We start from the raw sequence: 11,400 nt of genomic DNA on the forward strand, positions 1-11,400 counted from the left end.
ATAACAAGTTTCAAAAAGTAGAGTCAAAAGTGAAGTCTCTTCTTCAAATATGCCAATATGTCTTTACTCTCTCAGGGTAGGCACTGTTAGCCATTTTTTATTATCCTAGCCCAAAAAGGACAAAATGTGGATTTACAATACAAATAGGTATGTATTATATATAATAACATACATAATTGTATATTCATAAACCTTTACACATCTCTATGTGCTATAAATCAAATCATACAATACATAATATTCTGGTAAAGTTTTAACATATGTTAATGACTTCCAGCCAAAGACCACCAGGAATTCACCTGCACTTGAACAAACTGAGTTCCTTGTTCATTGCCACAGGAGAGACTACATGTCATGGGGTATTGTGGAGTGTCTGAGTAAGAGGGTATTAGGATTTAGAGAATTTGTGCTTTGTTTGGGTGATTTGGGGAGAGTTCAAGGAAATGGGGGTTTGCTCACTTTGGGTTGGATGCTATCAGGAAATAGAGATAATTCTATTATTGAGCACCTTAATAAATCTTTTCCAGAAGGAGGAAAGACTAGAAGGAAAATAAAACTGTAATTGATAAAGCAGAAGCAATCACTTAAATTAGCCAGGAGAGCAAGATGTTTGATATTTCTGTGGTTTCTACAGTGACCTTGTTTTTTTCTTGTGCTTAGACAAAATTATGAATCATCTCTTTTTTTGTATCACTTCTTCACAGTCACAGAGTTACGTCATCTCGTGCTGATATTCCCTGAGAATGTCTTGGTCCAAGAGGAGAACATCAAGCCCTGGCTATGAGAGCCAGGCCTACTCCTGATAATGCTGAGACCCAGCTGTAAGTGTCAGACCAGTTCCCATATGTCAGGGGCTGTTTTTATTTTCGTCCCAAACAACATCTCTGATGAGAAAAAAAGAAAGATACAAATTATATGATATATTGCACTGCATTGGGGATAGAAGAATTATAAATTGTCCATTACACATATAATTCATATTATATAGGGTCATACTGTGGTTGATAATTCCAGACTTTTTTAGGTACATTTCAATGTTGTGCAAAAAATGTCCTTTGTTAGTGGGAGCTATATATATATATTCTCCTATCAACATAGGACATGTGTTTCATATATGCAAAAATGTACACACATATACATATATGAAATACATGTTTTCTATGTATTTTATATAAATATACTTTTAAAGATATAGCATAACTCTAATTATGTCTAGAAAATGTATATAACATACATAATATATATACTTTTTAAAGAGAAAGCATCAACTCTCACATTCTGAATCAGTATCAAGTTAGAATTTGTAGGATTTATCTTGATTAGTCTTTGTTTCAAAATTGTATAAAATAAACAACTAGCTGCTGCTGCTAATATCAACATTTTCTAAAAATATGTTGAGTACGTTGTGTTCTTCTAAATATTTATCTTTTAAAAATTATCTCAGTAAGCTATACTTTTGGAATCTTTTTGGGTGGACAAATAAATACTTCCAGCAGAAACAAAATGAAGAACAGTTCCCCTCTCCTCTAGCATTTACAGAGAGATTCTCTTCTTATCTAGTATTCTAAACTTTCTTGGTCTAAAATACGTTGTCTATAATGATTTTCTCTCTAAAATTGGAGCAAGAGATGTTCCACTCCAGCAGCTAGAAAGAGGCCCCTTCCAAACTTATTTTGAAGTTCCCACTGGAAAATGTATGTATCTCACGTATCTAGTCTTTCAAGCAAGTGTTATAAATCTTGTCTATAAAGTAATTAGAGTTATCTGAAAGGGAATATGGGCTGCTTGTCTACATTAGTTAAGATAACTTGTAATATCTTGGGAAGAAAATTCAGAAAATGAAAATTATCTCTGTATGGAATTCCAGTATCCAAATGAAGAAATCTCTCACAAAATTTTCCATGTAATATGGTTCAAAAAAGTGTAATATAAGCATGCTACTACACCTTATTTCCCCTCTGTAACTCCTGGAAAGATGCCACAGAACATGCAGTTTACATCTAGTCCTTGCTTGACATTAGTAAGAAATTACTGTTGATCAGCTTAGCAGACAAAAGGGAACCAAATTCACTGTTCCATCTTCCAGTCTTTGTTCTTGACAGGTGTTCTATCCTCTTGCCTTCCACAGTCTGTAAACTGGAATACTGCTTTATGTCCAGTTCACATGGTAAATTGAAAGGAAAGGAATGACTCTTGAGAAGGCAGAATGAAGAAGCAAGTTGATTTTTAGCATCCTCCTCTTCTTAATGTGTCTTCTATTGCTCAGTCAAGTACTGTGACCAGGATGCATGAGGACCCCGCTGAGGCATCTTAACAGTCTCTAAACTCTGAGGAGAATTTGGATGCCCCTGCTGGTTCCAATAGAGCTCAAGAGCCCAAAAAGTTGGTGGTGGGGGAGGGGGGCGGTGGGCAAGTTCTCCCTCCCAGCCCTGATTTGTCTATTTAAGGCTTATTCCCAACACCTATCAGATCAGGCTGTTGAAGTGCATTTATTACTCTCAGGTAATGTCTCTGGTGGGTTGAGGCAGCCCCATATCATTTAAAGTTTGGTTGGTTTTCCAGCACCAAACCAGAAAAAGCATTTTGCAGGTAATTGCTTCATAAAGAAGTAATAAAGAAGCAGATTTCACAAAGGCAGAAATGGAAAGTCTACTCCTAAAGAAGGTTAATATAAGTCTTAGTGGCAATACAGATGAGATATAAACAAAGCAAATTTTCTTTTTCTACTACTGCAATAAGTTCCTCTACCATTAAATATTATATTTCAATATACATGGTTGATCTGCAAAAATAAGATAATTGATGTGAAAATAATTTGTAAATACAAAGCAGCTTAGTTCTGTAAGCAGTACAGTTACAATAATAGTGATAACATTATTACTATTATTTTACTCTTGTTACTATTACTGGTGGTGGTGATAGTCAATTTCTGTTCAAATGGCATAAGACTTAAGAATGGGAAATACACTAGAGATTTAATTGTTAATGACTTGCTGATGATTTATTCTAGCTCTGTAGAAATATATATATTTATTATTTTCTCAGTGATCCTGGGAAAATAATATAAAATATTATATCATATTATGTATAATATGCAAATAAATACTAATGTGAACACATAATCACTAATGTACGTATATAAGTATCAGCCATGGTGTAATGCATAATATTATATTACAAAATTTTAACGTAGACTCCACACACATTATAATAAAATACACATCAAGTTAAAATGGAGTTAAACCTCATATCAAAGACATCAATTATCATATATTTTAATTAGAAACCTATCTTTAGTTTCTTTGCTAAGCACAAATTATTTATTATAATATTGTGTAAAATGTTAAATTGACCTTAGAAAGGCAAGCATTCATGCTTACTTGTACACTTCGAGCACATTATGTAATATTTTACTAACGAGTACCACCAATAAATCTAAGGAAAGCAGCTCAGGGTAGTTTAAACAAACGATTAGTATAGACAATATGGGCATAAATCTTTTCTGCTCTTAATATACCTGTAGAGATAGGAACTTATTTTATAGGTAAATGCAAGTGCTAAAAGTATAATCTTAATGTGCATATTTAATTGACTTTATATTGTCACAATACTTTGACTCAAGGCATTTAAAAAATATGCCTTATCTAGAGAGTAAAGCCTGTTCTTGTACCTTCATTTCAGTGAGAATGTAGAACTGACTCTATGGTGTCTCTATATGTAAGGCTCTGTAGCATTTCCAGGAGCAATAATGTGTATTTAGTCATCCACAAATCCTGCTATCTTTTGTGATATTCATTCATGAATAAGGTAGGAAGAGGCGAGTGGAGTTCAGAGTTGAGGTAGAAGCTATAGCAAAATGGTAACCTAAGACAATTTTAATTTGTGTGAAAAGTCTCAAGCCCACTTTGGCTGTATTTTCCGTAGTCTTTCACCATATGCCTTAGGGCAGAAGTTAACCTTTAGGGTTTGATATTTGAGAGATGGAGAGATAACTCCATGATTTGTATGAAATACAGTTATTCAACCAATTTGAGGGACTGGTGAATAGTTTTAAGGATTATGATTTATTATTACTTTACCTAACTTATCTAATTCAATGAAGTGTAAATGTTTGTGATTTAGATACATAATAAAATATGTTTCCTTCTATTGGCAACTTTGACCCAGTTCTTACAGGGCATAATTAGGTTGGTCTTTCTATATACAGATCAACGAATTTCAAAAGAGCTAGATGTAAAGTGACAGTCATTTTCAATATTTATTTTCGTATGAGAGAAAAATCTCTAGAAAATAGACTTCTTTTTAAGAAACAAGATCTCATTCTGTCATCCAGGCTGGAGTGCAGTGGTGCAATCATAACTCACTTCAGCTTTGAACTCCTGAGCTTGAGCAATCCTCCCACCTCAACCTCCTGAGTAGCTAGGATTACAGGTGCACACCACCGTGCCTAGCTAATGTTTAAAAACTTTTTTTGTAGAGACAGGGTCTCGCTATGTTGCTCAGGCTGGTCTCTAACATTCCTAGCCTCAAGCGATCCTCCCACCTTGGCTTCCCAAAGTACTGGGATTACAGGAATGAGTAACTATGCCCAGCTGACTAAATATTTTTGATCAATCCAGATAGTTGCATTGCATTGATATAGCTTTTAAAAGCAATATAGTAAGAGTTTTGATAGACTGCACACAAAATAAATGTGCAGCTGATGGGCACATACATTTTAAAAATTATATTATTTACCTGGCTGACTAAATATTTTTGATCAATCCAGATAGTTGGCATTGAATTGATATAATTTTAAAAGCAACTATGGTAATAGTTTTGATAGACTGCACACAAAATAAATGTGCAACTGATAGGCGCATACATTTGAAAAATCATGTTCTATTTACCTTTCTGTAATGATCCATTTATCTGACCATTATCTGATCCATTTATATTATGGTAAATTGTGTAACTTCATCAAGTGTCTCTATTCTTCTTTATACCTTTGCTAATTAATAAAAAAAAGTACCTAAAACACATTTTTTGTTCTTTGAAAGCATTTTGTAACTCTTTTATAGATGTTATTTTATACGTAGATATGAACAATCATAATTTTTTTTAAATGATAAGATTCAATTTTCTGAAGTGGGGCAGCTATGGTTTATTTTATTTTATTTTATTTTATTTTATTTTATTTTTGGAGACAAGGTCTTCTTCTGTCACCGAGACTGGAGTGCAATGGCACAATCTTGACTCACTGCACCCTCCACATCCTGAGCTCAAATGATCCTCCTGCCTCAGCTTCCGAAGCAACCAGGACTATAGGCATGTGCCACCATGCCTAGCTAATTTTTGTATTTTTTGTAGAGACAGAGTTTCTCCATGTTCCCCAGGCTCATCTCAAACTCCTGGACTCAAGGGATTCGCCCACCTCGGCCTTCCAAAGTGCTGAGATTACAGGCATGAGACATCTCACCCAGCCAAAGGGCAGCTATGTTATAACTCAGTTTGAAAGATGAAAAAATTAAAAATCGAATTACTGATGAACCATTGTGCTGTCGTAAACTTCTTTAAGCTTTGTATTCTTTCAGAGTACCTTAGGGGAATTTTAAGACTCAACTCATTGAGTTTTAAATGAATAGTTACGAAAAATATATTTTATGTTGAATCAGTGGACTGGCATCAAAGAGACAGCACACTCCAAAGATTTAAATGAGGACTATTTATTAAGGGATTAAGTCTTATATTACATATAATATGTAATATATTATATATATACCCCAACAGGGCTAGGGAAGCACATGAGACTAGCAACAGTGGGGAATTCTGAGTCCTGGCCTAGGATCCTGAAAGCTGGAGGAGAGAGGATGGTGTTATGAGTGGTGGCTGTAGGGAAACAGTATCACTACCAAAACTGCAGTGATCTAAAGGTAACAAAAGGATATATACCGTGGCCTCTTTCTTCCAGACTTCCCATTGCCTGCTAGTACCTTCTATTCATTGATCTCAGGTAGAAGCCAGAGGTCAGCCTACTGTGGCACAGACCAAGTCAGATGAGGATGGAAGTGGATCTGCTGAATCAGAGAAAAACAATTAGTGTTAGTTTTTTATTTTTGTGGTAACAAATTATCACAAGTTTAGAGGCTAATATCAACACAAGTTTATTATACAGTCCTGGAGATCAGAAGTCCTACATTCAAGAGGCTGGCAGGAGGCTGTGTTAGCAGTGGCTCATGCCTGTAATCCCAGCACTTTGGGAGGCCGAGGCGGGCTGATCACGTGAGGTCAGGAATTCGAGACCAGCCTGGCCAAGATGGTAAAACCATATCTCTACTAAAAATACAAAAATTAGCTGGATGTGGTGGCTCATGCCTGTAATCCCAGCCACTCAAGAGGCTGAGGCAGGAGAATCGCTTGAACCCAGGAGGCAGATGTTTCAGTGAGCCAAGATCACACCATGCACTCCAGCCCGGGTGACAGAGGAGAGTCTATCTAAAAAAAAAGAAAGAAAAAAGAAGAAAACAGATTAGCAGGGATGCCTTCCTTATGGAAGCTCAGGGGAGATTTATTTGTCATTTCCAGATTCTAGAGGCTACATACTTTGCTTCACTTTTGACTCCTTCCTCCAATCACTTCAACTTCTGCTTCCATCGTCACATCCTCTTTCACTCTGACTCTCCTGCTTCCTCTCATAAGGACCCTTCTGATTCGTTGAGCCCACCTGGGTAATCTCTTTATTTTAAGATTCTTAACTTAGTCCCATACATTGCAATGCATGGTAATATATTCACAGGTTTTGAGGATTGGCAGGTGAACATCTTTAGGAAGCGAATTTTCTATGTACAGACCACAGATCCCAACTAACTATGCCTATGAAAGAAGTTGACATCTCTGCTATAGGGAGAGTAAAACTAAAGAGTGTTTACACATTTTACAGTGAAGAAGGAATTGCTTTTTATAATTTGAAAAGTATTTTCTTTTCTGAAGGATGCAAAAATTATTGACCCAGTGTTCCATTGAATTTTAACTGTTGTATACATTTAGTCCTTTATGTTTGAATGCTTTCTAAAGTTGCCACTTTCCAAGTTACCCTCTCCACATCTCATGGCAAGAATACTTTGAGATTTTTCATAAACTGACTTGGAAAAATTATAACAGCTAGGTTTTATTGAGTTATTATGATTTTCTACCCACTTTCATATGCCATTTCTACAATATCAATAAAAATAAGATACTATTAGCAATAATTTATTTTATTTATTGCTATTATTATTATTATTATTTAGAGACAAAATCTTGCTCTGTCATCCAGCTGGAGTGTAGTGACGCGATCATAGCTCACTGCAACCTCAAACTCCTGGGCTGAAGTAATCCTGGCACCTCAGCCTTCAGAGTAGCTGGAACTACAAGTTCACACCACTGTGCCGGGCTATTTTTTTTTTTTTAATTTTTTGTAGAGATGGGGGGGCGGGTCTCATATGTTGTGCAGGCTGGTATCGAACTCCTAGCCTCAAGTGATTCTTCTGTCTTGGCCTCCCAAAACACTGGGATTACAGGAATGAGCCACCATGCCTGGACAGCAGTATTTTAAAGATGTTGAGGCAGAAGCATAAGTTAAATAATATGCTTCAGGTAGTGTAACTAATGTGTAAAGCATGGATATGTTATCATTTTCTATTTGTTTTCCCTAGATCAACTTTCCACCCTTCTCTGCCCTCCTGTGAGAGGCTGAACTATTCACACTGTCTCAACCACATTCTCTTTTCCCCTGGCTTCTGGTTGGCTTTAGCCAATGGGACATATTAACAGGGTCTTAATGGTGAAAGAAGAAAGAAAAGGAGTGATTTTCCCCTATCCTACTGCCACTTCCTGTTCCTTTCCTGCTTTGCTAGGGAGGGTCTGCTTCCCTATACAACCATAACTCTTACTGGTGCCCATTCCACTTCTACCACATTCTGGTAACACCATTTCTTGAGTTCTTGGTGGGTCATAATGGCTTCCTTTTTTTTTTTTTTTTTTTCTTTTGAGCCAGAGTTTTGCTCTTGTCACCCAGGCTGGAGTGCAGTGACGCGATACCAGCTTACTGCAACTTCCACCTCCCGGGTTCAAGCAGTTCTCCTGCCTCAACCTCGCAAGTAGCTGGGATTACAGGCGCCCACCACCGTGCCTGGCTAATTTTTGTATTTTTGGTAGAGACGGGGTTTTGCCATGTTGGCCAGGCTGCCCTGACCTCAGGTGATCTGCCCGCCTCGACCTCCCAAAGTGCTGGGATTACAGGCGTGAGCCACTGCCCCCATCCAATGGCTTCCCATTTTTGCTAGCCCCTTGTTTCTTCACTATCCCTTGTTGTTTTTCTCAATCCTCCCAACCCCTCTGTGCATAATTCCTTCCTTAAATTATTTCCAGTTTAACTGCTTTGAACGTGCATCTTTTTTTCTCCCTTTGGAAGTAGTTGCAATTTGATTAAAAGGAAAATTGACTTTAGAACCTGAGCCCTTAATCACTCCAATATATTGACTTGAACAAAAACATATCCCCCAAGCAAATGAATTTATAGCTTGAAATAAATTAGTCGCATATAGTCAATTGCTTATATACTTGATTTTAGTTACTAGTTTTTTCAAAACAATGACTAACTGAATTAAGCCAGTTTTACAATTTTCACTATGTGAACATAGCATACTTTATGTTGTGTATAATGGTTATATCAGTTAATAAACCTATCTGTTAATGTAAGGTCAGCTCACCCTTGTTGTCATTCTGCCATTACTAAGCATTGTTTATAGCATCTTATCTATCATTCTCTGATTCCATCCTTTGCAGAGAGTTTGGGTGTGATTCATTAACATTGGAATCTCATCAAGTTGTCCCTCAGAGAAAGGGACTCTCACCCATCACAATATACAGTATATGTCTGTTCTTTTAAAGGTTTCTTACCACTTTCTAAGTGGTGCTGATGTCTGTTTCCTTGACAACAAGGTAGGGTGAGCACTGAAATGATACCGAGTGCATGTCAGGTATATTCGTAAAGTGAGTTGTAGTTGTTCAGAAGAAATACATCAGAGCAACCTTGTCTTCTTTTGTGAGCAAAGATGCTAATGAAGGAGCTTCACATTGCAGGTGGTTTCTATGGAGCCAGTAGCCAGATACACATGACACTCAACACTGGCCTATTACATTTTTACATTTGTTTACTACTACTGTTCATTTCTTTTCCCCTAGTTATTTCTTAAGTACACATCCTGACCAACTAGTTTACTACTTGGAAGCTAAGCAAACACTTGATCTATTCCTTTTTGATTGTGGGACACAATTAAGGTATAGTCTGAACATCTCCAGGGGTCTTTGTATCTAAAATGTGTAGTTCAAAAATATTATAACAGTGTAATAATTATTCTGGGATATCACAGCAGATCAATCAGAAGCCTTCCTAAGCAGTTGTTCCTGTAAGTCTAAATTACAATGTCTGTATTGATAAACCTCTGATGTAATAAGATCCTAAAACTACTTATGAATCATAAAAAAGCTATTAGATTGTTTTTATAGTCATTGGATGTTAAATGTATATTGATGTGTTCTAATTATTTGAAAGTTGTTAATTCAAACATGGTGAGTATGGAATATTGATTAAGGATAATATAATTAGCTAACGCATTCCTTTTCCTGATCATGACAGATAAAGAGTTTACTCTATTTGACTAATGATCCTCCTGAAACTGAAACATCTGGGATGCTTCAGTTAAAAATTAAATTATATGAATGATGTAATCTTTGGCTACAATTATGGTGTATGTGTATTAAGGATTTATAATTTTAATTCTCTTTAATAGTAAAGAGATTTTCCAAACGTTTAAGGATGTTCTCCAAAGCATATAACTTTTTAAATATGTGCTTCATGGGTTCATATACAAAATTGAACCATGAAGATAGGGAGTGCAATGATAGATGCTAGAGGCTGGGAAGCACAGTGGGAGAGAAGCATAGAGGGGAGAAAGTGGTGATGGTTAATGGTGCAAACATACAGTCTGATAGAGTGAATAAGACCTAGTGTTAGTAACACAGTAGGGTGACTATAGTTAACAATAATTTATTGCATATTTAAAAGTAACTAAAGGAGTAAAATTGGAATGTTCTTAACACAAAGAAATGGTAAAAGCCTGAGGTGATGGATACCACAATACCCTGATTTGATCATTACACATCATATCCCTCTATCAAAAACTCACATGTCTGATAACTGTGTATAATTATTATGTACCCACATTTAAAAATAAAAAAATTAAAATAAAAAATTAAAAGAGGCATACCTACATTCCTATTGGAAAAAAATGATAATTGATTCAGGGAACTTACACTTTTCTATCAATTAAGCACATTGAGGATATAACTAAGTACACATAATATAATACGAATTTCTTTCACAGACCATGAAGACTGTCTCTTTTAGTTGTAAATAAGGGCTTATATTATCCACAGAAATATTGAATTAATTCGCTGTTAGTAGATGTCACAGTTTTTTAGTTGCATAATTTAATTGCTATTTATTTTTATAAACATGAGATATTTCAAAGAGCTGAAAGATGCAGCACTAAATATATACATTTTGAAGAACTTAAACACAGAACTTTTCATTCATCCAGTTCTACGCACCAAACACAAGCAAATACATAACAGGAAGAAACAGGCTAAGAAAAAGGCATATATATATATATATGTAGAGAGAGAGAGAGAGAGAGTAAATTTCTTTACCAAAATTTCTTAGTTCAAAAAGTGATAAAGTAATATCTACTCAAAACTTTCACAACTCATTTTCATACAAAAATGTAAGTATCAAATTTAGTTATGTATTAGCATCATACTAAGGTATACAGGCAGTGTAAGAATTAGCACACTACATAACAGAGATTAACAATATATTTGTATACAAAACTTGCTACTCAAACTTTGAGGTATTTTTACAGTTCTTAGATATGAACTTCCAACCTAATACTGGCCACAAAAGCCACCTCTCATTACCCAAGATGTATACAAAAGGCGGATGTGTCGATGGTGTTTACAGAAATGTTCCCCAGGGGTATCCAATGGCAAACCCCTTATGTGGCATCTGCTGGAACTTAAGCACCATTATAAAAGAAGGAATGACTTTCTGTTGTTTGGAAACTTGGAACACACAAGGTGACTTCAACAGACCAGAGGTTCCCAACTGTCACAAACTTCTACCGCTGCCATGGAGATGAGGTGGAGGAGGCCACAGGGCCACCCAGCATCCTGGGATGCAGGCTCTCTGAGGTCCCAGCAGAATCTCACACCAGTGGTCCTGCTCCCCAACCACAGCAGAACTCAACAGGGGACCTATTTGAAAGTAAACCAGAGATGTCACAGTTTGAGTCCCCTCTGAAGCAGACATTGAAATGGAAG

General features: G+C 36.1%; 1 long non-coding RNA gene across 3 annotated transcripts; it reads right to left on the reverse strand.

Annotated features, from left to right (window-relative positions):
* Nucleotides 1-614: 614 nt before the first annotated feature.
* LOC108542004 (uncharacterized) lies at nucleotides 615-11,101 on the reverse strand. 3 transcript variants are annotated; one of them, XR_001889146.1, is made up of 4 exons: nucleotides 10,999-11,101; nucleotides 8,920-8,973; nucleotides 5,932-6,056; nucleotides 615-884 (listed from the first exon to the last, which is right to left on the reverse strand). It is a non-coding gene; the product is annotated as an uncharacterized LOC108542004 (long non-coding RNA). The 3 variants fall into 3 exon arrangements; XR_001889147.1 differs by lacking the exon at nucleotides 8,920-8,973 and having other exon boundaries at nucleotides 5,932-6,053; XR_001889145.1 differs by lacking the exon at nucleotides 8,920-8,973.
* Between the last annotated feature and the right edge of the window lie 299 nt (nucleotides 11,102-11,400).

Source organism: Rhinopithecus bieti, unplaced genomic scaffold (genome assembly GCF_001698545.2).
Source record: "Rhinopithecus bieti isolate Rb0 unplaced genomic scaffold, ASM169854v2 scaffold_1561, whole genome shotgun sequence".
NCBI classification, from domain to species: domain Eukaryota; kingdom Metazoa; phylum Chordata; class Mammalia; order Primates; family Cercopithecidae; genus Rhinopithecus; species Rhinopithecus bieti.